A 25,319-nucleotide genomic window follows, 5' to 3' on the forward strand; every position below is an offset into this window, starting at 1 on the left:
TGGTCACCTTTGTCAAGAGAGATATGCTCTTTAATCTTAGGGTTGTGGGTTTGAGCCTATGCTGGGCAAAAGATTCCTACATTACAATTCTCTGATTCTCTCCCTGCCATGGTGATTCCCTTTGATCTTTTGGTGACCTTAAATATCATCATTTGTGGTATTCTTCTGGAGTGGCTGTCAGAGGTGGGAGTGGGCACTCCAAGACTGGTTTGAGTCCTATTTGGATAGCTGGCTCCAGGAGGAGATATTGTTCATCCACATTAACCAATTCTGCTTCTTTTGTGCCCTTAACAATGCAACATAAATGCACCATGTTTTCCAGCAATGGCACAGTAAGACTGGAGGAAATCAGTGCTACAACAGCACCTATAGCTACTGCTAAACTAACGATGGCATTCATATCAGATCTTATTCCAAGCCTGCCACTGAAATGCCACAGTGATGTCTAATTGCAAGCACATCTTTCTAATCAACAATATCTATGCTCATTTTGAAAAAGCTATCTTTTGTCTTGCTTTGTGTGCCTCATCTTTGGATGACAGGCTCTTCGGGAAAAGGAATGTGCCTTATCTGTGATGGGTGGGGAGGACTTTAGTTTTGCTAAAACTGATAATACTAAATGCAAAAATAGCATGGACTTCACAAGCTGTGCAGGTCTTATCTAGCCTCAGCCATTTCCAACACAATAATGATAACAAGAAATATGTCATATCCCCATCAACAAGGTCTTGTTGGTAACATGGTATCTCACTATCTGTTTTTAACAGACTTTTGCACACATCACACACTTTAAATTATTTTCCAGAGTTCTGAATAAGCAATTAAAAGAGAAACAGAGATGCTGCTGCCCTATGTCACTTGACTGTTTCTTGGAACGTCTGATGCTAACTTGATATAATTGCACTTTGCATCTCCCTCCTACTCCTTATGTCATTGGATAGCAGTGGAGGCAGGAGCACAGTGCAATAATGTCATGCATTGTTTGTATTAGATGCTATAAGAAAGAGAACGAAGACATACAGAGCACAGTGGCAATTCTGTGTCTCTTGTAACATCTGTTTGGGCCCTGAGGAGTTAAATAAAACAGAGCTGAAATCTTTGGCAGTACCCTAGCAAGAAATTAGTGAGAAGGTAGAGATGAATACAAGAGCAGAATGCAAAGCCTTATCAGTTTACAACAATGTCGTTTACATAAGTCAGCAGTATACAATACGGTACATCAGGGGGTAGAAATGGTATCTAATCTAGAATCCACAGGAAACTGTATGCTGGAGAAATGTACCTCCTGGCAAATATTGTTGGGGATGGTGATTAGGAAAGGACAAAGAGATAGGAGAGAGAGAGAAAGGAAAGTGAAATATGAAATATCTATTACAGACCATATGACTAGAAGCAGACACAATAAGAGTGATGAATTTGCTAAGACATCTAGTGCATTAGCCCTGTTTCTGAGTAATGGCTAAACCCAGGAAATGATGGGAGAACTGAAAATATAAAGCAGCCACGTTTACAGCTACAATAGTTGAGTTAAAGTAGAAGCTGGGTGGTGGGAGGTGGCATTTAGCTTCATGAAACTCTTTCTTCCAGAGGTGGAATAAGAGCTTTTGATTGATGCGGCAGATTCTCTTTGCTTGAAGTGGTAAGCAGACTTTTGTTTCATTGCTTATATGGGTCTGTCTGTAAATGTAAAGGTAAACGTAAAGGACCCCTGGATGGTTAAGTCCAGTCAAAGGCGACTATGGGGTTGTGGCGCTCATCTCGCTTTCAGGCCAAGGGAGCTGGTGTTTGTCCACAGACAGCTTTCCAGGTCATGTGGCCAGCATGACTAAACTGCTTCTGGTGCATGGAGGACCGTGAAAAGTGCCAGAGCGTGCAGAAATGCTGTTTACCTTCCCGCCGCAGCATTGGCATGCTTTTGAACTGCTAGGTTGGCAGGAGATGGGACAGAGCAATGGGAGCTCACCCCGTCGTGGGGATTCGAACCGCCAACCTTCTGATCAGCAAGCCCAAGAGGCTCAGTGGTTTAGACCACAGTGCCACCCGCATCCCTAGGGTCTGTCTGTATGTTATATTTTGCCCTCAGCCATCCTCTTTTTCAGATCAAAGTATCACAACATATCAGAACTCTTTGGGGAGAAGAGGTCAAAGAGATATTAGTATGCCTTCCACATTTTGAAATACAGCAATATGGAGGCCCTTGTTTTGCTTTCCAAGTGGCACCTGTGATCTTCATGTGGGTGCAAGCATGGGTGACCTTGGAACTGGATAATCCAGAAGAATCCATAAACCAATGGCTTATGTCAAAAGTGGTTAGGCAGTTTCCAAAAGGAAGTAACCTGTGCACAAGCTGGAACTACTAGTTCTCAATAGTCCAGCCTCCTGCTCTCACAGTGACCAACCAGATGCCTAGTATAGGAAGCATGCAAGGAGGACACAAGCCCAAGAGTACTCTCCCCTCCTGTAGTTTCCAGCAAGTGGTATTCATAAGCATTGTTGCCTCCAGCTGTGGAGGCAGCCATCCAGGCTAGTAGGCATTGATAGTCTTATCCTCTATGAAATTGTTCAATCATCATCTAAAGGCACCTAGGTTGGTGGCTATGAGGGCACATTAACTATGCACTTCATGGGGGTTAAAATTCTTTCTTTCTTTGTCCTGAATCTTCCAACACTCAGCTTGGATGTCCATGAATTCTAGTATTATGAGAGAAGGAGAAAAACTTTTCTCCATTCACTTTAAAGCAGGCAATGTGGCTGCTTTAAAGAGAGAGACAAAGCATGTTGTTGTGTCACCTGTTCTGGGCCAGCCCAAGGGATTTTGCTGAACAGAATCATAACACTGTGGAGTTGGAAGGGACCTTAAGAATCCTCTAGCCCAAATAGTAAATGCCTCCCCCTCCCAAAACAATGTGTGCAGTACCTGTGATAGGATGGGCAACCATCAGCTAAAGCCTGCAATGTGGGAGGGAAGGTGCAGTCCTTCAGCCTTTAGAACTTTTAAATAATTGACACAGCCAAGTTTCTATACTCAGCCAAGAGTTAAAAGGGCCTGGATTCCACTGCATGCTTTTAGCACAACAGCAAGCTGGTTTGCACATAATGGTAAGCCAAATCGTGCCTTACCACGAACAGACAAGTCTGATAGTTCCAGGAGATGGCAGCTGCTGTGCTCCTCTCCTGGTCCTTCTGCTGTGAGCTAAAACATAGATTCATTTGTCTTAGCATGGCATCCAAAATCCTAGTTTGTCTTGCTCCCGACAAACCATGAACGGCAAACCTTGGTTACAGATGGGATATAAATATTTATTTATTTATTTATCTAATGGCACAAACTGTTGCAATAGTTATAATAACTGTGTGCATAATATATTCCCAGAGATGAAACACTGTAAGCAACTGTGTGTCTACATTGCATTTATTGCAAGCAAGTTAACTGAATGCTGAAACAGTCTAATTTGTTGGCAAACTAACCTTTGAAAAGACATTTCTCTAAAATGGATACCAAGTCATTTCACCAATATAAAAAATTAACCAGAATTAGAAAGGGAAAATATTGACAGTGTGTGGAAATCTAAGTAATCAATGTCTTAAAACACACACACAAAAACACACTATTGACAAGTCGATTCTGTGCATTTCAGTCCTGGTTTTTTTTAATCAGGTGCTGAGGAATCTGAAGAGACAAGATATCTGTAAACTCAGGATTAAGTTTAAGCCTGCTATATGACAGATTCCCTTTCCATGCATGATTTTTTAGCTTAATATAATCCTGGCTGTTTACCAAGTTGAATAAAAAAGGCCTGTCTCCTTTACTTCACTTATTATTATTCTACCAGTGGGACATATGGCTCCTGCAGCCTTACTACAGGAAACAAAATTGTTTCATCTTCAGGAATCCAAGCATTTCAATGCAAGCAACAGGGAGCCTGTATGAAGCTGTAATTTGCAATCTGAATCTAATTTCAAACTTCATCTCACCATAAATGAAAATTAATGTAAGAGGGGACTCCCTGTATCACAAGTACTTTCCTCCCGAAATGTATTTTCCTCTGAGTTCACGCCTGTAATTTAATTTTTTGAACAAATAAAAATTTGAAATTGATGGATGTTTTAACATCTATTGCATAATTTCATTGTGTACCACACTTTAGCAAATTGCATTTGGTTTAAGATGAAAGTCGTTTTGAGTATTATGTGAAGCAAGATTGCCAGATCAGTGATAGAACTAGATGTTTCTAACATCACTTTCATTCAGAAGAAAACTTTTAATAGAACATATGTGTCAGAATGTATAGAAGCACTGGGATTAGAAACATAAATTAAAAGTCTGCACGGAATCCTATGTATGGTTAAAGTTAGGTACCTATTGGCATTGTGGGTTAAACCACAGAGCCGATCAGAAGGTCGGCAGTTCGAATCCCCGCGATGGGCTGAGCTCCCGTTGTTCGGTCCCTGCTCCTGCCCTGTCACGGGGATTCAAACTGCTGAACTTCCAATTGGCAAGCCCTAGGCTCTGTGGTTTAGACCACAGCGCCAACCGCGTCCCTAAGCTGGTGCATAGATGCCACTAAATAGACACATTTACAAATACACAGCACCACAGACCCAGATCCTGACCCCAAGTACATGGTCTTATAATTCTGCAACTTTCTGGATGTCCAAAGCACTTTAAGATGGCGACTTTCCAAATTATTTGGTTTGAATTGGTTGCAGTTGCACAAATCTGAACCTGGAGCAAGCTAGCACATGATATTATTGTCATGGAAAGGAAGGGAGTCAGAGAGAAAGGAAAGAAAAGAGCAACTGTCTTGGATTCAGATCCCTGAGACGACATGGGCAAGTTAACATCTCACAGGGTTGTTATGGAATAAAATGGGATAACCCCTTGCGTGCTGCCTTGTGTTCCTTTGTGGAAAGTTAGGATGCAAATATGGCAAATACAAACATGCAGCTGTGAAATGGTAACTGCTGAAACAAAAGGCATTTTGCATCCCAGGCTTCCAGAGCGTTGTTTCTAACTTTCAGTTGTCCTTTGGAGAAAGAGTGTTAGCAAAGCAGATCTGATGTGCAGCTGAACTTTTGAATAGTCACAAGTATCACAACCATGTTGTAGATTAGCCTCATGTATTTTAATGAACAACCTTTCCTTCCCCTAAGCTGGGCAGTATTTGTTCATCAGCAAGGGAAAAAGGCAACGATGACAACCATTGCATCCCTTTTAGTTTAGGCACATATATTACTGCTCAAATGAATGCTCATTAGCAGCGAAGAGCCCTATTGATGATTCTTGACATCAGCATAGCTGTTTCTGTAAACATGTAAATTTTCCTATACATATGTATTATGCTATTCCAAGGTTTGCTTTGTCAAGGCAGACAGATTAGTTAATAAACATGCATATCACCAAATGAAGTCAGAATAACACAAACTTTCCATGCTAACTTTCAGGCTTTCTTTCAATGCAATTTAATAGTAACACTTCAGGCAATATCCCTGAACAACTGCGTTTGCTTAACGATGAAGCTCAGTACATACGGCTGAATCAGAGACTTCTGCTTGATACTGATATAGGTCACACAGAGACCATGGCTACATGTTATTTCTTGCCCCTGGGGGGCAGCAGACTATTACTGTTAAGGGGAGCTTCATGCTGATAAAGAAGGGGGTGGAACCAAAGAGCTTTTTATAATTTCTGTTCTATGCGTACACATAATTTGCCTGCTATGTGTTCAGTACTCCTATAAATAATCAGGAAAGTTACCAGGGGCTAGCAAAAATTCCTCTCCAAAATGTATGTCAACGCTAGTAGGATCAACTTTCTTAACAGGATTTGTTTTCTTGACGGCCTATGTGTAAATGTCCAGATTACTGTAAAACAAATGTCCAAACCCTGGTTATTCCTCATATGGTAGTAAGGAGGGAAGTAAATAGAGATCCAGTTCACAGCTTATGAGCTCGCAATACCCCTTTCATTCTGCAATTACAGCCAGCGTGATGTAGTGGATGACAAACAACGAAATGGCATAATTTGCAGCCCTGTGTGATATAGATGTGGCTGGAATATACCATTCTAAAATGCAAATGGGGAATGAAATGTTTGAGCTTAAAGGATTCCCTATTTATAGGAGTCTAGTATGCAAGAGGAGGGTGGTGTTGTTTTTTAACTTTGTGGGATACCATTTGGATATTTAGTCCCGCCGTGCAACAGGGATATATGTCTATTGCTTTATCCAATAGCTGTTGGATCTAAACATTCTGGGTGTAAGACTCACCTCTTTCTTGGAGGCCTTGGGCAACTCATTCAGTTTCAGCTTCAGCAACCCATCTGTAAAATGGAAACAACAAGCTTTCATGTAACTACGTCCTTTAAATTTGGTCAGACCCCTATGAACCTGACACTGGCCACCTCTGCAATTTTTCTTCCTCCTGTATCTTTCTAAGTATATGCTATTTTTTATTTTATTTTTAAAAAACCTGTATTCAATGCAAACATTTTTCACACCGAATGCTCTAAAAATGCATCTATGTTAAAACAGAATCCTCCCACTTACCAGTTCTCTGTCTGTCTGGAGTCCCATATGTTAGATGTAATGCAAAACATGTTTGCCAATTTTGTAGTAATAGCTGCATCTATCTATTTATCTTGCACTCCACGTACTAAGCCACTGGCACTTGAACTGGCATGTTTCTTTGCCAAATGATTTTCAGTTTTGATAGGAGGACATTACTGGTGCTGTAGTGGAACAGGAATGCAGGTGGCGGTGCAGCTCTGAGGCTTTTCTTCTTCTTCAGAGCAGGAGTGATGATGTAATCTGCTACCGGAGTAATTGTGGGCTCCCCTTGCTCTGGCAAGTGAATGAGGTGATAATGAGGCTTTCAAGTTTCAGTGTTGTTTGTGACAAATTATCATGGAAGAAGCCAGAGAATGAAGAAAATAGCTAACAGACTTCTTTCATGGAGTTCCTGTTTCATGCTACCAGTTTAAAGAGTAACATCCCTTTGCAAATTTGTCTGCATTTCTAATTACAAGCTAAAGGTTGGATTTCAGCTGGCTCAAGATCTGTGCAAGAAGTCAACATTTCTAATTAACACCTTTCTGCAAGATGTCTACATTTCTAATCAAAAGCTAAATGTTGCATTTCAGCCAGCTGAATTTCTTTTTATAAAGCTCAAGGTATTTTATAAATAGAATCTATGCAATCAGCAGCAGCACTGAGTGCAGTAGAGCTTACTCCCAGGTAACTATACATAGAATTGCAGTCATGACACATGATTGTTTAGGGATGTGAAGCCAAAGTCTCCCCAGGATTCCGCTATATCACTCTTTGCATGCTCATTATTCTATTGTTGTCAGCTAAACCTAATAAACTGGATGTTATCTTATATACTGCTGCTCTTTGACATGTATCAAAACAGATGTCTACATTTTTGGACTTGACTTGTTGTGCAAGGCTATGGGGGCTACTATGATGAGCTCCTGCACTTTGATATTTGACACTACACCAGAGGAAATTGTCATATCACAAAAGGAGGCTCACTGTTGATCCAGTGATGTGGATATCTCTCTTTAAGAGGCACCAACAGATTTGGAATGAAAATTAATTGATGAAAGGAAGTGGCAGGGTAGAGTCCCGAGCTGCGACAGGACAGCAAAGGCAGCTAGGGGCAAAGGAAGTGCTCTGGGAAATAGGAGCAACTTACGTTGGCATTCACAGAATCATAGATTTGTAGAGTTGGAAGGGATCTTGAGGGTCATCTAGTCCAACTCCCTGAAATGCAGGAATCTTTTTCCCAATGTTGGGCTCAAATCCACAACCCTGAGATGAAGTCTCATGTTCTTCCAACTGAGCTATCCCAGGTTCAGCTAAGTTTTACTCAGCAGAGACCCACTAAAACTAACAAGTGTGACAAAGTTAGGTACATTTATTTCAGTGGGTCTACTCTGCATAAAACTTAGTTGAATATCACCCTTCATACAGAGGCCCACTAGGAAGCCTTGCTTTGAATATCACAAATCTTTGTTCTAGCAAGGACACTCTAGCAACTGTCTTCACTGACGAATGCAAGAACATCACAAGTTGGTCATAACGTTGCATCTGACCATGAGAATCAAGATATCTAATGGAGCATTTCATTTGGGTCTGTTTGTTCTGTAAACTGGCAAACACACAACTCATTGACATTAATGGGAGATCACAGAAGGAAAAGAAGCATTTACAAATTAACATTTGTGGTGCAGATCTGAAAGGACAATTTTGCCCCAAGCTTGAATAAAAATGAACTTTAGGGGAGGGTGCATGACTTTGAACCTCAGATGCTACTGATGAAAATATCAAGTTGTGTGAATCACCGCCTGTCAACCATTTGGTTATTCTCTTAATGCCCCCAGTTCAAGATCTCAGAGAAGACAGAAGCAAGTCTACAAATCTGGTAATGGCCTAATATTTGGAATTTGAGCAATTGGTATTTAATAGTTGGTAGTCTAAAGAAGCAGAAAGGGAAGCTTGGGTGCTTGTTGGCATGCAGGCCAGGAGAGGTCTATGTGATTGCTCACATCAATCTCCAGCCTGGAGAGTAAACAGCGATAGGAATCTTCCCCAAGGTACAACTGGAAAACAAGGAGATCATTCAAAAATACAAATTGCTGTTCAGTTTACATGTGACAGCCTTCCGGTTAGGAAGATTTCGTGACTAATTTAGGAGAAGAGGAAGGAACAAAGCAGAAAGGTTGTGCATTCCTCCCAAAAAAAGAAGGAACAAAGTTTGTTGTTAAAGCAAAAACCACATGTGTCCAGATGAAGTATGCTCTATCCTGCAAAAACTCATGCCACAGTTGCAGTTAAATGCTAATTTGCCTGGTTTCCACACCACACTAAGCCAAGGTCTGGTTTTGCACCAAAGTGCAGACTCTCTCAGAGGAACTGACATCCACTTTCTTCCTTTCTTCCTGGTTTTTTCTGCTGCTGCACCATCTTCCACTAAACCAAAGGTTGACCTTAGCGTTGCCCAAACTCAGGCTTATAGTATGTCCTCCCTAGACGAACCACAAGCTTGTCACAATTTATGGTTAGTCTCAAGAGAGCTTCCTCTTGAGTCTGGGTTTGGATGGCACACTAAGCCAAATTTGGCTCAGTAAAGCATGGCAGCAAATGAGAACCAGGGAGGAACAAAGCAGCTGTGAGTTCATCTCTTAGAACTCAGATTTCTCCTAAGCTAAGACTTAGTGCAACATGCAAGGCAGGCCACAGCTTTTGTTACCAGAGCCTAATGGAAATCCTCTTGTAGAATTCGTCTGTAGAGATTTGCTGCTAACTAAGGAAAACACATTTCAAGTAGTGCTGCTACAAAACTACACATTCTCTTCCTTCCGCTACCTATTTTTGTTACGTCACTTGAAACTTCACATTATTACATTTATATCCTGCCTGTCCTCCAAGGAACACAAGGTTCTCCCCCATTTTATCATCCTGTGCTAAGCTGAGAAACTGAAAATGCTAATTCCTATATTCCAGAAATTTGCGCATTGATTTATTTATTTATGTATCACATAAACTGTGTTCTTTTACTATTTATACATGTAATGCATTGGCACCTTCCTCTTCCTCTGGGGAGCTCTGAGAAACTTGGGTGGAGCTCCCAGGCACTGTTCAGAAGAAGAACTCCTTAGCTTTATGAGGTGGCAACCCTGAGGTGGTATCCATCTAATGCATCCCATCAGTGCAAGGATGCATTAGTGCGAAACAGGGCTTTCCCCCTCTCCTCTCCTCAAATTTGCTCCAGAGAGTTAAGGGAATCCCTAGAATGGATGGGGGGAGAGGGGGAGGAAAGTAGGGGTGCCCCTTGGACTGATGGGAGACATTACTCAGGACTACTTTGGATATAACCATAAGCTTTGAATATCAAGGACTAACAGTTCCAGAACAGGAATGTGGCAGAATCAATGAGTCATGCCTACCGAAAATGGCTTGAAATCCATCGTGTTTTTGCAAATGACATGCAAATCATTTTTCAAATTAGCTCATTAGCTTCCCTCAATGCTGATAAGGTTGTTCACCATGCTAGATTTCCATAAAATCCAGTTTTAGAGTTGCTTCTGTTCTGTGCCCCAGGGAAAGGTAAATTGGTGTTGGAAAGGGATATACCTAATCCAAACCAGGTACTGACTCTCCAGTCTCACTCCATTTCTTTTCCTTTAGTCTCTTTTGCATCTACACACACACACACAGGTATTTGTCGTATCAGGTGTCGGTAGCCTGTCCTTATAACGGCTGCAAGCCACTCCTTACCTGGCAATATATAGGCTTAATTCCTTTACCTTTCCAAGTGTGTCCTTATGAGTCTAGGTTATCCTACTCTTTTCTGAAATCTTTCTGGCAATCTGGTGCTGTGAGCTGAATTCAGCCTTCCAGGTGCAGTCAGAACAGATTTACAGCATGCAATTGTCACCACCTTGCTTTTCAATGTGATACTTTCACAGCTTCTTTCATTGCATTTCCCCCCCCTCTCCCTTGGCATACATTCTTGCCAATGCACTGCTAAGATGAGCAATTTTACCTTCTGAATTTTTAATCATTGCCGCTTTCCATCTTTAGTTGTCTGGTTAACTATGGTGTGTTTTAATGTGTATGGGTATTACTGAAGCGAACAGCAGAGAGGGACACGAGCCTCCCCCAGACCAGGGGCTAATGTATCTTAGTCCAGTCAATGTCCCTGATTTAGGGCTAAGTAAAATGTTAGAAATTTCCTATATAGAAAACACCTTGAAGTACCAAGAAGTGGAGGGGGGAGTGCAAGGTGCACATAGATCATCACACAAGCTTGTGTTTTTGTGTTCCCATGCAGGCAAGCTATAGCCAATCTTAATGAAATAGGTGCATATGTAGAATTCAGAATTAGTTTAAGCTGGAATTGATGTAAGCCTGGATGCTTGGCTCATGAAAGGAAGGAAGGAAGGAAGGAAGGAAGGAAGGAAGGAAGGTTGGTTGGTTTTATTAAGTGAGATCATTTCTCCACCAGATTTTGTTTCTAAAAAGGAATCTGGGTCTTGAGAAGTCAGAGTTGACAAAGCTACAGCTCCTTTTATCTTGGACTGCTTTTCTGCTCTAGCTAAACGCCACACCATTTAGTCACATCATGTTAATTAACTACCTACCTCAGACTAGATTACCAAATGTTAGCAAAGAAACAAAAAAAGGCAGCATACTGAAAAGCAGTAGAATAAGTGTATTTGCACACATGCACGCACGCACACAAAACACAAAAGGAAGGAAATCACATTAGAAGTACCTCATTTTTGAGTTAACTATGTAGAAAAGATATTAAAACAACAAGGCTGTGCTGGTCAATGTTTTGGGCAGCAGGCAGGAAAGATCCAGTTGAATGAAATAATATTATTACATGGTAGAAGACATTTACAAGAGATGAGTGAAGATGTAATTAAGAGATGAGGAACATGTATTTGACCCCAGTTGCCTTTATGGTTTGAACATTGGGAAGATGGAATGGTCTCCACATGTAAACCAGGGCAAAGTGGATACTAACGACAGGAAGATAAAAGATCAAGTGAAATACCAAATATAAGATATGAAACAGAGGTCAGCAAACTATTTCAGCAGGGGGGTGGTCCACTGTCCCTCAGACCTTGTGGGGGGCTGGACTATATTTTGGGGAGGGGGGAACGAACGCATTCCTATGCCCCACAAATAACCCAAAGATGCATTTTAAATAAAAGGACACATTCTACTCATGTAAAAACACGCTGATTCCTGGACCATTTGTGGACCGGATTTAGAAGGCGATTGGGCCGGATTCGGCCACCAGGCCTTAGTTTGCCTACCCATGGTATAAAACTTAGATTTAAAATGCAAGTTGTGGAATGATTAACTTGCACACGGATGGAGAAGTGGTGATTAAGACCACAGGAAAAGCTGATACTTGCAACCTAGGTTATAAAGTCCTGAAGAAAAGTGGGTGCTTTATATGAGCAGCTTCCTTTATGTTTTCAAATAGGATTGTGATATCGTTTAGAATGATGAATGCAATTCTAAGGTGTTTCAGTTAAGGTACATGCTTAATTTCATTGAATAAGAAGGAAATTTGTTAGAAAAATTACATTCCTGTGGTTTGATGTGCATTAAAATTCTGTATTTGCCAGCCTTCCTTTCTAGATGCCAATATCAATGCTCATTGAAAAAGAAGATTATAAAACCTGCCTGCTTTATAGTATATGCGATTCTAGATTACGGTACTTCCTTCAGCAAAATGTTCAGAATGAAACATCATAGCTGGGCGGGGAGGTAAAGAAAACCAAATAGTCATATTGATTTAAAGTAAACAAAAAAATGTTTAATAGGAAATACAGTGGTACCTCGGGTTACATACGCTTCAGGTTATATACACTTCAAGTTACAGACTCCGCTAACCCAGAAATAGTACCTTGAGTTAAGAACTTTGCTTCAGGATGAGAACAGAAATTGTGCTCCGGCGGCGCAGCAGCAGCAGGAGACCCCATTAGCTGAAGTGGTGCTTCAGGTTAAGAACAGTTTCAGGTTAAGAACGGACCTCCGGAACAAATTAAGTACTTAACCTGAAGTACCACTGTAGATGAAAAAAGACTGGGGGAAAGGATTATAAATACACATAGCAGAATGGGTGAGAGAAAAACATTGGCTAAGTGTGTTGGAACTTGTCTAAATATATATATATTCTTCCTATTTCACATAAGGATGGTTGGGAAAAATATGTAGGTTCCATTTTAAAATATGGCTATCCTTTCAGGCTTTTGTTAATGTTTACTGCTGATCAAAATCTGTGGTTTAAGAAAGGAAGAAACAAAAAGGCTGGTTAAAGCCATGTAGCTGGCTGAAGCAACCAGCTCAGAGCTCTTCATATACTGAATTCACCTGGAGAAGAGAGAATAGCAAAGGCTTGGTTACCTATGATGTCATCCCAAGGTGAGGGGGAGTGACATAGGCAAAGGCTTGCAGGACAGCTTACTCTGTGGTTTTAACCCCTTTATGCATTAATTAGATTCAAACATGCTGGTTATATGAGGCGGGTTACCCTACAGTGTACACATACATCTCTGGAACAAGAGAGGAAGCCAAGGAAAAGCAGCTCTTACACTGCTGGTATCTTACACTGGTATCGTGTGATGGGACCCCTTGCTGCTTACAATGTTGAGGGTAAGACCTACTTAGGGGCTCTGAATGCAGGCTCGTTGGGTAGCAAAAGCATCTGACTTAAAGTTAATGGAGTTTTGGAGGTCAAAGTCTTGAGCATGTTCTCAACAGACAAAAGAATCAGTGTTCTTTTTAAACCCTCATTTCAATTGCCAGCAAAGGATGAGATTTGTACTCTTTAACAGTTTGAGTGCTAAATAAATGTTATCCATTTTATGGAAGACATAAAGAGTAGGAGGCTGTGAAGTTCATTAATTATTTTAATCACAGGAGCCATTTAACTGGCAACGATGTAAGATACAGGATGATGCATACTCAAGGACATTTTGTTGTAGCGTATGTAGAATTATATTAGCTCAGCCGACCAAGGTTTTAAAAGCTTAAATTATATTGATTCCCCAGTTCTAAGAATATTCATCAACAATATAAACTACAACCAGGAAACTGAGAGCTCTATAAGATGATAGAAATCCGTGGAAGAAAGGATGATCTCCTGTGAGGATGTATTTGTGTCCTTGCACCCTGACACAGGTTTTCCCTGGCATCGTCTACTGAAGAAAATGGCTCCCAAGTTAGGGCGCCTGTGATGGAGAGTTTTTTGTGTCTTATACAGTCAGATCTGGCTCTGCCATGTGGCTGGGGAAAGGGATGTTGTTGTTGTTTTCCAAATAGCACCATAAGGTGGGAAGAGATGAAGGCAGGAACCATTATTTAAATACTTGGCCCTATTGGGTGGTGGCACTGGGGCTGGGCTTCAGGTGGCCAAATATGTTAGTCCAGCACTGCCTATAATTCCCTGCATATACTTTGTGAACCCAGAATTGGAAGAGATCAACAGGACATCTCTAGGGCCACTTCTGAGATTAATCCATTCACAATTGAATCTACACAATTTGGACCGTGCTGTGCCACCTACAGAGAGGATGTGCAGCATAAAGGTGGGTGTGCCGTTCTCAGAGGGCAAATAGCTTGAGCATCACTAAGGCAAACCAGCCAGTTTACTTACATGGGCCCAGAGGCATGCTTGGAAAAATGAAGATGGAGTGCTTCACAGCATGTGTGGGTGCCCAATACACATGTTTCTTACATAGATTTGAGCCCCATTGTAGCACTCTAACCATTGCATCACTCAGGACTGATTCCATGGCACTTGACCATAGGGCTATAGATGGCCTAATTTCTTCTTGTTTCGGAAGAGCCTCTTACACAGCACTTCTGAGTGCCATGCAATTTTTTTGTAAGGGTTTTTTTTGCCAGCATTTTGATTCCTGATATCCAATGGGTTTGACTGATGAATGTTGCCACAGGGAGCAAGTAGGTAGATCAAGCCAATGCTATTTTAGAAATTGCCTATTCAGCTGCAGCCACCCAGGGGAATAAGAGCAAGCAGAACATTAAATGTTTCTTTTGAATGGAATATTTCACAGCACTGAAAGCTTCACTTTTGCCGGCCACTTGTTCAGACCAAGTTGAAAAAAGAAGAAGAATGGAAGGTCCGTTTGACGATATTATAATGACCCAAGTGACCCACAAACTGGCTGCATTCCTCAGATGGCTTACTCTGGAGTAATGCCATTTTTCAGAGGGCTATTCTAGAATAATTGCTTTCAGGATGCTCTGAATTCTTTCTGCTATCCCTGTTCTTCACTTGCCAGGGTTCTCTTGCACTGCTTAAGGTTTTATTTCATATTATGCCTTATATAGTTTTGCAGCATCTTTAACTGCACACATTAGTCTCCTCTCTGAAAATACATTGAATAATCCTGGTCCTCAGATAAGCACGTGGTGTTAATCTCGATTCGCCACGAAAATTAGCAGATTAGTCGTATTCTCTTTCTGATTAATTGCACAAAAGAATATCCCTTCCAAATGTTGAATACAGATGCTTAGGAGCTTGCATGGCATTCCATTTCCTTCTGCTGCACGAATTCCTTTTTCACATCCCTTACTGTCAGTTGCATTTCTTTTGCCAAAAATTATGTTTCTTTTTGTTCACATTTGGGCAAGATGTCCATTTTTTTGGAGGGAGCCTTCTTGTCTTTGCTAACTTCCTATATAAAAGGCAAGAATATTTGTTTCTGTTGGCATTTTCCCCTTAGAAGATAATTTGGAATGAATGAAGCCTATATATGATTTTTTAAAAAATTGCCTCTCTAATATGCCCAGCCATCTGTTAAAAACAAAAATGCAGGCACTGGGAATAATTTGGGAACAAATGGATTTGTTTGAATCCTTGCAAACTAAAAAAATACAGGACCACCATGAGTAGGATTTTATTCAGTTGCACAATTATCAGTAGATAGAAAAATATGATTTGGGTAAATTGAGTCTATCTTAGAGGCAAGTAATTTTAGAAAGTATTGTACCACACTGCATTTGAAATAAAATGGTAATCACTGGAATCAACTGTGCCTGGCCGGCTGGCATAAAATTCCCCATGAGTCAGGGGTTGAAACAAGTTGCTGGCATAACCTAACCACTTTTTTTTTTTGCACAGCTTTAATTTATATAATGCTTTTTTCATTACATAACCATGAAGAGTTGTTTCCCCTCCCCCTTAAATTCCAATGTTGATGACCCTGGCTCTGCAAAATCTACCCAACTCCCAGTCCATTTAATCAGAGGTGTACATGCATTTTCACTGGCAGGCCCTAACATTATTTCCCTCTCTAAAACTATGTTATATCTGTCAAGGCGTCATCAAAATGCCAAGAAAAAGCAAGTGGATCATGCATGAAAACCAGGGCGATTGACTTGCTGCTGGAATTTCGTGAGCTGCGAGTTTGAATTAGTGTGTTATGCCATCGCTGTGCTGCAAGCTTGGAGGGGGAAAATGATAGGCAAAGGCTTTCACCTGATAATACGTATTGTGAAACAGAGTGGATCTTGTGCTTGTTATGAACAAACCATATATAGAATAAGAATCTGTGCAGCCTTCTCTCTCCATCTTTCTCTCTTTCTCACGCACACAGTGTTCCATAAGGTTAAGAGCCCAGTATTCCCCATTTTGCTTCTCAGTGAAGCAGTGCATTCTTGAGTGCTGATGCCAAGCATTCTTCTCTCTCCATGCTGAGAAATGAATCATTTGACATTTCAGCATGCTGATGTGAGAGGCATGGATACATTTTCCCTGTGGTTCTGCATCAAATGTTGGAAGCTGGATTGAACCTGTTGAGAGACGTAGGCAACCTGATTCCTAAGGTGTAGAGAGAAAAGAGCCTCCGGGGAGCTCGATCGTCTTGACTGCACATGTTTTGCTTTGTGACCTTTTCATAAATGGGAAAAAAAGCAGCAGCTTATGCAGGCAGTACAGGGTGCCATCTTTTCCCCCTGGTGCCTCTGCCTCCACCCATCATCCTTGGTGCACAACACCTGCTCCATCAAAAAGGTTTTAGGTGACCTTCACTTCGGATGGTATTTGGGCATGATAGGCTGGGGATTGTTCACAATTATCCCTGTTGCCTCTATAAATGTTCATGAGCCTCTCGGGAAGATCAATAATAAGTGAAAGCAGAAATGATTCTTTACTTAATGTACCTCCTTCTCCAGATTCCTTGCTGTTACAATACAGCAGCATACACTGTAGCTGAGAACGAAGGAACATTAACACATCTCATGTCCTAATCTTGATCTATATACGGTTGTCCTTTCAAGTGATTTTTAAGAACCCATTTAACTTAGGTTGCCAATAGCTTTGTGTGAAGGCCCTCGTATATATTTTACAAACACGCAGGAAGGTTCCTCAACATAGTAACTCTTCTTCTCTCCTACTTCTACATTGTCCCCCTCTGTACTTATGTAATGCGTGTACACACTATAGATTGTAATGGGAATTAAACATGCATAACTCCACGTCGCAAGACTGCATCTTGGCAGTGGCGTAGCGTGGGTTGTCAGCACCCGGGGCAAGGCAAGTAATTTGCGCCCCCTAACCCGTGGATTTGCGCCCCCTAACCCGTGGATTTGCCCTAACCCCAGATGTTGCGCCCGGTGCGGCCGGCACCCCCTGCACCCCCCACGCTACGCCACTGCATCTTGGTACTTTGCAAGCTTAGCAGAGAGTCAGTGACCCAGCCACAGCTCTAAAGGCAATGTGTTTTTCTTTTTAAAAAGCAACATCATATTCGTGTCCAAGAATGCCAGTTGAATCTGGTTCCTCCTTTTCCAGTCCCCAGTCCCTAGAATTAAAAGGCATTCATACTCGCTCTCATTCTGAGTCAAATGAAACTTTTGACATCTATACACTGGTGTTGCAGAAGATGCTAATTTGCTTCCACTCCATGGTTCGTGCCAATCTGTGCTGTTTGCTACCAATTAAACCTCCCTTGCCCCAAACAGCTTTCACCTTTAACATGTTGGTTTTACTTAGCTTACAAGTCTAGAGGCTTTCCTCAAATATAAGGCTTTGGCCCTGTGTTTTTGTATTTATGCTGCAGGGAGGGAAATCAAAGGAGATTCGCTTGTATGCAAATGAGCATTGTGGCCAATGCAGATTTCACATTCACAATTCAAAAGTGAATAAAGCAACAGCTGCCATTTAGAGTGCTTTCATGTGGGAGTTTATTGTGGAATCAGTGCTGCTCACCGCCAAAACTTTTTCACAGCATCCACACAACATTGTTCTCATCAAAATGCCTCTTTCTTTCTTTCTTTTTGCATTTTAAGTACTCAATAAAAAAATCTTCTTACCTCCAAAAATCCAATATAAGTAAAAGATAACCCACTATGCACCCATAGTCACCACTAGTGTGGAAGCACAGTACATTTTTGTGTGCATGTGAGAGAGATGTTCATCATGTTCATGGCGACATTTGGAGTTGGAAAGCGTATTATTATCATGGAACTAACTGGTAAAAAGACCCCAATGTCACTACTGCCATTGTTCCAGTTCCTTCAGACATTTCAGGGTTTAATCATTTTGATGCTGGAGCCACAAGTCTGTCCTGTTAATTGTCTGCAGGCAGTAAGAAAGAGCCAGTGGTCACTGCTGCCATTAGTGTCAAGCTGAGTAGCAACTCAGCTGGCCTCCATGGGGCAGTTGGGCATGATGACCAATTAGGGGGTGATAGGTGGCAGGAAGTCCATTCTACAGCCCGGCCAGGTCCAAAATATTCAATCCCCTTTTCATGTAAGGCAGGCCTATTGCCAAGACATAGGCTTGCCAGCTTTGAGAGCCCAATAGCTTGAGGCAAGCATTCCTGCACAGGCCAGCCCACGTTTCACTCAATAAACAGGGGGGCTCTAGCATCTGAGACCATAAGTTTTCCTGACACACACATACAGTGTGGCATTCTACAAAGTGGTGGACATTGAAAAATAGGATATAGATTAGCACCTTGCAGAATCCATTAGGCGGAATGAATGATTGCCCCTCTTTTAACTTCCTTTCTTTGCTATGATGCTCAAGCTTTTGTCTTAGTTAATTGCTGCTTGTATTTTAATGAGCAAGAAACAAGGGACAAAGTAAGTCCCTTCAACGAACTCCTCTGGTGTTCAAAGAAAATGTCCTTTTCCTTGATAGTTGATCTCTGCTTGCATTTTGTAGGCAGCGGAAGGATTGTGAAGTGGTATGTGACAGAATAAGGTTGCTTAATTAAATAGAGCAAATCTAATGTTTTAATGCTCGGTGGGATGAATGGTGCTATTTTACTAAACCCTCTTGCCATTTAGAAAATCCCCCTGGATTTTTCTCCCTTTTGAAGATATAGATTATAACATCACAGTACAATGCCTGGCTGTAATCTATCTTGTTAAACTCTAAAGGCAGGTTTGTTCCAATCTTTTTGGAAAGAAGAATTAAGCTGATTAAACTGGTGCCTGAAAGAGAGAGAGAGAGAGAGAGAGAGAGAGAGAGGAGAGCAACACCACACAAGAAAGCAAAACAGAGACAAGAGGTAAAGTCTCAAACTGGTACTGAAATATGCTATTATCTATTCCGCCAGGCATAGCACATATCACTAATGCTAGGTTATCCACATTCAGACATGGCAGAGCTGGACAATCAGTGCAAGCTGCTGAAAGGTACACTGCACCACCAAGACCATGCATGACTCTAGTGATACTAGCATATTCATGAATACTCCTAAGTTCAGAACCTGAGCAAACCCCTCCATAAATGGTTGAACACCATTGGTCTGAGCCAAGTCACCATCCACTAACAGCACTAGTCTGAATTGAACTTCAGCTTAATAACTCTCGTCCAGTCCATTACTGCAATCAGACACCCACTATCACACCTGATGAAGATGAAAAGGAAAAATAAAGTTGTGTGTCATCTGCGCATTGTTGATAAGATGCTCTAGAACTGCAGATGGCCCCACTCAGTGGTTTCATGTACTGTACATATTAAATAGTATGGGGAAGATGACTACCAAACCCGTAACATACATTCCATGAGATCAAATCTACTAGCACCATCTTCTGAGATGACCATCCAAGTAGGAGTGGAATCACTACAAAGCAGTGCTCCCCACTCCCATCTCAGAAGGATATCATGGTCAATGGTGTCAAAGGCCACTGGGAAGTCCAAGAGAACACAAGAAAGCCACACGCCCCATCTCCCTTCCAACATAGGTAATCTCGCACGGAGACCAAGATGGTTTAAGTACCAAAACCAGGCTGAAACCTAAATTGAAATGGATCCAGAACATCAGTTTAATCCATAGGAACCAACTCATAGGAGCCGAGGGGGCTTCACCCCCAATAAAAAAAATTGAGGGGGTACCCTCACAAAATTCATGGGCATTGCCATTCAAATGGTGTGCGTGAACCACATCATGTGATCAATTATGCAGAGCATGGCTTCTGCCCCCCCATATTTTATTCATTTTGGCACCCCTGGTTTAATCTAAGAGGTATAAATCTATAGATATATACTGTAGACATAGATATAGATATAGTGCATCTGTATATAATAAATCAGTATATGAGAATGGTTTCCCTCTTTTGCCATGTTTTTGGTGTTGCCAAAAGTAGTCACTACGGGTGGCCCTGACTCAAGACATCATTCTGCACAGCGCCTCACAATCAGCACTAGGCAAATGTTTGAGAATTATATTATTATAAATGTAATACTCCATGTGCTTATATGCTCGCTATTTGCCTCCCAAAGGTGTTTAACAACCTATTTGGCATACCACGTTGTACATTTATTTAAAAATTAATAGCCCCTACAAAATTGTGATAGGAATATAATTTCTAGGCTATTCACTGCTTTCCTCTTCTAGTGAAATAGTTTAGTAACAAGTGGAAGGAGAAGGGTGAAAATGTGTTTAATTTGCATCAACTTGCAAGCTAAATACTCAGGCAGAAACTACTGGAGCGTTTTCCTCCCTCTGAGTTAATTTCTTTGAAAGGATACTGAGGACCTTATCCTAAAATATCATTTCTAGTTACCCTATGCAATTCCATGCTGAGCCATTTGCTGAGCAAAAACATTATTTTCAATCGCATGGCTAATGAAATGTGCTTTAACATGACAGCAAATTGCCTTAGGATTTGAAAATTACATTGTCTACAGATTTCATTTGTGAGAAAAGGTCAAACATTACTAAACTCATAGGAATATATCAACAACTGCTAGCATAATTGTTTCCACACTATGAATAAATCTGAACAAAAAATTGAGTAAAATGGGGAAAAGGTTTAGATTTAATTCTCTTTTAAATCCTTTCCTAATTACACATATTTTGTTCTGTATTCTGTTAAATTGACCCAGAATGTGTTATTCTTTCAGTGCTCCCTAACCAACAATAAGCAAGAAATGTCCTTTATTTTACTGCCAGTTCTTCAGGAGGAATTACTTTAAAATAAGAGCTGGGGTGCTGGTTTTTATTATAGCACTCCACTCAAATTCAAACTGAGTCTAATAACTATATTCTCACTTATGCTTGCTCTATAATGAACAGGGTGGACAGTGTCAATTTGAGGGCAGAAGTGAACATTCCAACATTAGACTGTAGGATCCTGTAGGATCTGTGACTTTGGAGAAGTTAGGCTGGAGATAAGTGAAAGAGGCCAACTTCAAAATGCAGAAGGAGCAGTGGCAGACCTTGGGGTCTTAAATTTCAGGGGCACGCTGGACATAAATAAGTACGCGGCAAGAAAAGGCTTTCTCAAACCTATTTTAAGCTGCAGTCCTAAACACCCTCACTAGAAAGTAACTCCCAATGAACTCAGTGGGACTTCTGTTGGAGTCAATATGCTTTGGACTGCACTATTAACAAAACGAAAGCTAAGCTCTGAACTCAAGTCTGTGTATTAGAGCAGCAGCATAATCATAAACCTTCAGTGCCAGTGATTTGGGAAGAGGGGTTGTCCTGTGAGGCAGAGGCGTGTCACACTGTTAAGTTGTGAGTGAACATATCAGACAACGCAGCGATTCTTCAAACAGCTCTTGTTTATTCACAGACCCAGAACAGAACTGAACTGAACTGAAGGGTTCAGCCAGGCTGCTTATATAGAGCTCCACTACAACGCAACAGTAACAACTTTCTGTAACTATCCAATCACTGAATGTCACTTTCAATTCCTTATTTGCATATGTGGACCTGAGTGAAAACTATCTACAGTATCCCCCTGCTGGCCCAGGGTGAGAACTTCAGTACATCACACGCACAAGAAACTTTAGAGGGAGAAGGGAGACAGTAGAAAGGAGGCAAATTCTATGGCATGGTCATCCACAGCTCCTAACTCTGCTTCCGTAACAGTCATGGGTAGTTGAGCTTCTCTCAACCATGCATATTTGCAAAAACCCCAAGGAAGTGAAATTTCAAGAAACAAAATCACCCCAGCCCACCCTACCTGCTTTGCGTTCTTAAAAGATTAAGGGCTTGCCTGCCATGCTGCATCTAAAACACTGAACAGGCTTATACTGTCAATGTTTGTCTGCATTTGCATGTGAAGGAAGTAATATTACTTTAAAGGATTGCAGGTGCGTTCTGAAGAAAAGATGCCTCACCAGGAGGAGCCTAGGGATATTATGTGGATGTGCTAGGTGAGCATCTATACTTTCTTGCTGCTTAGCAACATCAGTGGAAAGCTGGTCATTGTATGCCTCTGACCAGACAGGCCAAGGCCCTGAGCTTATGAACCACATGCAAAATCCAATAAAAGCTCCCTCTGCTTCCCAGAAGCTAGTGACTGGTTTATTATTATAGCATAATGCTAACATTGTTTTGCCTTTGTAGCTGGCAAGGAAAAAGCAGGCACCAATTTGGGGAGATAAATATGGTCACAATTTTTATTGACTATTTGCAATCAACAGTTGTTCATCTGAGATCAGGGAATATGGATAGGGGCATGTTTACCCTCTCTTTACTTTCGTCTGCCTGTCTGTCCATGCCGCTAATGTCCCCAGTGTACCCTACTCACCTTGGGTGTGAGGTTTCTGCCTATGCTGAAGCTCTGTGTGTGGACCTACAATTAGCTAAAGAGTCATTGGTGTCTCCAGCACTTGCCCATAATCGGCTGGATGTATCCTATCCTACCACACCACACCACAGACTATGGGTGCCTCCCCCAGGTACTTCTGGGGAAGACCCCTTGTTGTGTTAGTGCCTATCCTCACCAATAAGGGGCCTTATCCTCCCTCCCTCCCTTTCCACCTTCTATGTCATGGTAATTATTTTTTGCATCAACCACGAGCCATTTACATACCTATAAGGCAATATGCCTATTTTTTTTATTTTTGCTTGTACATATCACACTAAATTGTGGTTTTGTAGGCAGTGCTACCATGGCCATGACATGAAAGCAAATTTCTCCATCTACGTTACCAATTTCCGCTGGATCATCTGAAAATACTTAAGTATTCTTAACCCTACTAAAAGAGTGGTGTAATTCCCAACCATGAGCGTGTTTTTTGACCATATATAATAGACGTCAAGGAGGATGGTAAAGATCAAGAAGCGGCAGAAAAGCATCAGGTTGCCTGTCATTCAGAAATGCACTCATATTATCCCCTTTTCTTTTGAAAGTTATTTCCTGATTTATTGTAGAGCAGTAAAAATGTTACAAGCTGTTTTCAGTGCTATCTGGGATTTTCAATTGGTAGTAAAAAGGAATACTGAAAACAATCTTATAGAGCTGTATAAATACGTACAGGGCAGTCCATTTGAAAACAGATATGCAGGATAGCATAAATGCTACTGTTGTCTCATGCTAGCTTCATTTTACAATGTACTTGCAGTTTATAGACTGTATACAAACTGAATAATGCTAGTATTTCACTGATATATTCTGCATCTCTATCTGTTTCGCTTTCATGATCATCCACACGGAGCTCTCTGTGGACTCTTTATTAATATAATCACCAATAATAATAACAGAAGCAGCAGCATTTATACATCATCCAATAGCAAGGCTCTCTGGGCTGCTTACAAAAACAACAGAATATCAAAATATAAATCAAAACCTTATACCAGAACATAAAATCCAGCATAAAAACCAAACAGTAGAGAATAACATCGATACAGAAAAACCATCAATACAACAAGGTTCACAACAGCATAAAATATTTTAAACAGATATTTAAAACTTCAGAAAGTATTTTATTTTTTAAAAAAAGCTTTAAATTATTTTTTAAAGCTTGAGAAAATAAGGACTTCACCTACATCTGTTGTTAAAAAGACAACAAAATAAGCATAAAATGAGCCTCTCTAGGAAGGACATTCGACTACTAGGCTCTATCACCATTGAAAGGGTCCTTTCTCCAGTAACCACTCACTGCACTTCCTTTGGGGTAAGCATATAGAGAAGAGCTGCAATGTTGAGGTGCAGGTAGATTACATGGGGGCGGTGGCAATTCAGCCTCAGCAGAGGATGATTTAGGGCAGTGTGAGCGGTTCCACCTCACAGGGAGCTGAGCCTAGAGCGTGCTGCAGGGCACCATAATTATGACATAGTGAACTGAACAGAATGGAAGACTAGAGGCAGAGGCACGTGTCAAATTTTGCCTCACACAGGGCACTACTGAAATTTAAAAATCCACCCCTTGCCCCGGGCCGTTTAGGACATTAACACGAACAGTTTGAATTAAGCCTGGAAATAAACTAGAAGCCTGTGTGGATAATGAAGTACTGGTGTCTATTCACAGTTGTTGTTGTTGTTGTTGTTGTTGTTGTTGTTTAGTCGTTTAGTTGTGTCTGACTCTTCATGACCCCATGGACCAGAGCACGCCAGGCACTTCTGTCTTCCACTGCCTCCTGCAGTTTGGTCAAACTCATGCTGGTAGCTTCGAGAACACTGTCCAACCATCTCGTCGTCCTCTGTCGTCCCCTTCTCCTTGTGCCCTCCATCTTTCCCAACATCAGGGTCTTTTCCAGGGAGTCTTCTCTTCTCATGAAGTGTCCAAAGTATTGGAGCCTCAGCTTCAGGATCTGTCCTTCCAGTGAGCACCCAGGGCTGATTTCCTTAAGAATGGATACGTTTGATCTTGTTGCAGTCCATGGGACTCTCAAGAGTCTCCTCCAGCACCATAATTCAAAAGCATCAATTCTTTGGCGATCAGCCTTCTTTATGGTCCAGCTCTCACTTCCATACATCACTACTGGCAAAACCATAGCTATACTGACCTTTGTTGGCAAAGTGATGTCTCTGCTTTTTAAGATGCTGTCTAGGTTTGTCACTGCTTTTCTCCCAAGAAGCAGGCGTCTTTTAATTACGTGACTGCTGTCACCATCTGCAGTGATCATGGAACCCAAGAAAGTAAAATCTCTCACTGCCTCCATTTCTTCCCCTTCTATTTGCCAGGAGGTGATGGGACCAGAGGCCATGATATTGGTTTTTTTGATGACCATATTTTGCGCTCTCCTCTTTCACTCTCATTAAAAGGTTCTTTAATTCCTCCTCTCTTTCTGCCATTCACAGTAAGGATGGGCAAATCTGTCAATTTTGGTTCTCATTTTTGCTGTCTTAAGTCCAGTTCTCCACATTTTCATATTAGGCATTTAACTTGGATGGTTTATAATTCCAGCTGAAATTATTTTTAGTTGCTGCTTTTAACTGTTTTTTGTTTGTTTGTTTATGTTCTATTGTTCTTGGATATGTAATAAGCCAGACTTGGAATTTATTTTCATGGAAACCTTTTAAATAATAAATAAACACATCGACAGGAACAAAACGGAAACTGCGCGTTCAGAT

General features: G+C 41.2%; 1 protein-coding gene across 1 annotated transcript in view; it reads right to left on the reverse strand.

Moving 5' to 3' along the window:
* B3GAT2 (beta-1,3-glucuronyltransferase 2) overlaps positions 1–25,319 on the reverse strand; it is a 157,394-nt gene that overhangs the window by 79,357 nt on the left and 52,718 nt on the right. Inside the window, exon 3 of the mRNA XM_083607400.1 lies at positions 6,270–6,322. The gene's annotated coding sequence lies outside the window, so the exon portion shown is untranslated. The remainder of the gene's footprint in view (positions 1–6,269; positions 6,323–25,319) is intronic.

This window comes from Podarcis filfolensis (assembly GCF_964270895.1).
Source record: "Podarcis filfolensis genome assembly, chromosome: 3".
NCBI classification, from domain to species: domain Eukaryota; kingdom Metazoa; phylum Chordata; class Lepidosauria; order Squamata; family Lacertidae; genus Podarcis; species Podarcis filfolensis.